Source organism: Chionomys nivalis, chromosome 12 (genome assembly GCF_950005125.1).
Source record: "Chionomys nivalis chromosome 12, mChiNiv1.1, whole genome shotgun sequence".
NCBI classification, from domain to species: Eukaryota; Metazoa; Chordata; class Mammalia; order Rodentia; family Cricetidae; genus Chionomys; species Chionomys nivalis.
In genome coordinates this window covers 14,323,457-14,325,172 of record NC_080097.1, presented here as the reverse complement: position 1 = coordinate 14,325,172, position 1,716 = coordinate 14,323,457, and the positions used below count along the sequence as shown (strand labels likewise).

The 1,716-nt window shown below is 32.9% G+C and overlaps 1 pseudogene; it reads right to left on the bottom strand.

The window, feature by feature from the left end:
• Window positions 1-777: 777 nt before the first annotated feature.
• On the bottom strand, window positions 778-890 carry LOC130885392 (U6 spliceosomal RNA; annotated as a pseudogene).
• Window positions 891-1,716: the final 826 nt, after the last annotated feature.

Here is a 1,716-nt window from a genome sequence, read left to right as displayed (position 1 = left end):
GTTTTAAAATAAAATTTAAGTAAACAGGAATGAATGAGTAATAATTTAAAAATATTAAAAGACTTTAATGTTACATGTTGAGCTGTTTTTAAAAAGTGATATTAAGCCAATAGAAATTAATGTTGTGCCATTCTTGTTTGAAATGCACTATGCTCCTACCAATATAACTTCAGTTAATTCTGAGAATTCCTGTGAGCCCATCTTAAATTGCTTTTTAAATAGAAATTATGTATGTGCTTGATATTTTAAATGTCACAAATATATTGCAGAAAATGATTTTGGAAATTACAGCCAGTCCCTTTAGAAACTTTTGTATGTGCCCTAGAAAAGCATGTAAAATATTCTTGTGTATTCTTAATTTATTTATGAATTATATTTTCTTTTAAGAAAAACAAAAATTGTAAGACATTGGCATTGTTAAAATTTGGTTTGGCTTTCTTATAAAGAGAGATGACATTTAATTGCAAAATCTCCTGTGAAAATTGGAAATAGCAATATTCGATATTGCTCACCATTTTAATTTCCCCATAGATTTCATTGTCCTGAAACCTGGAGAGGATAGGATTGGTAGAATACATTGTCTCTGTTTTTAACCTTGAGTCACCAACAGTAAAAGTTTCCTTGTTAATTAACGACCTTAGATTACTGTTCACCTCTGGTTATCACATTAACCTTTATCTACTAATCTATTACTGGTTTATTGATGTTTTTACATTTTGTTTTACTGCAGTTTTTTACTTTAATTTTTATTTATTCTTATCTCATATAATACATCTTAACCACACTCTCTTCCCTCCCCGCATTTTGGAATCTGCATGTCATCCTTGCACGGGGCCATGCTAATCTCTTTTCCGTTTCAATTTTAGTATATGTGCCTCTGACCCAGGCACAATATTCATGTATGTTGTTCTAAGGTTTCTATCTGGCCTTTTTTGCATAATTTATTTTTTGATGAGAATTACTGTTTCTTGGCTGAATCTTTATATCTTTATTTTTTATTTTATTTTTTTTATTGAAAAAAAAAATTTCCGCCTCCTCCCCGCCTCCCATTTCCCTCGCCCTCCTCCCGCCCCTCTCCTCCCCCTCCCCGCACTCCTCTTCTCCTCCCTCTCCAGCCCCAAGAGCAGTCAGGGTTCCCTGCCCTGTGGAAAGTCCAAGGTCCTCCCCACTCCATCCAGGTCTAGGAAGGTGAACATCCAAACTGTCTAGGCTCCCACAAAGCCAGAACATGAAGTAGGATCAAAACCCCGTGCCATTGTCCTTGGCCTCTCATCAGCTCTCATTGTTCGCCATGTTCAGAGAGTCCAGTTTTATCCCATGATTTTTCAGTCACAGTCCAGCTGGCCTAAATTGGATTTAACATATTGATATTTTTTAATCAAAATAATTTTGTGATGTGGCTCTTAAATTTTAATAAATTAATTCTAATATATTTTTCTTAGTAGTCATATTGAAAACCTTATTAAAAATCAATACTTTTATTGATTTTTTAAAATTCAACTTAAATGATTCCTAGTTTTTTATTACTGGATATTTTTCCCATTGCAATATTGATATTTCTGGTCCTTTTAAATGTTTTTTATTATTTATTTTTTTATATATTTTGACCAAATTATTTGCCTTCCCCCAACTCTTTTCCCCAGATCCTTCTAACCTAACAGCTAACCCAACTTCATGTTCTTTTTCTCATTGTCTCAAAATATGACTATCAAAAAA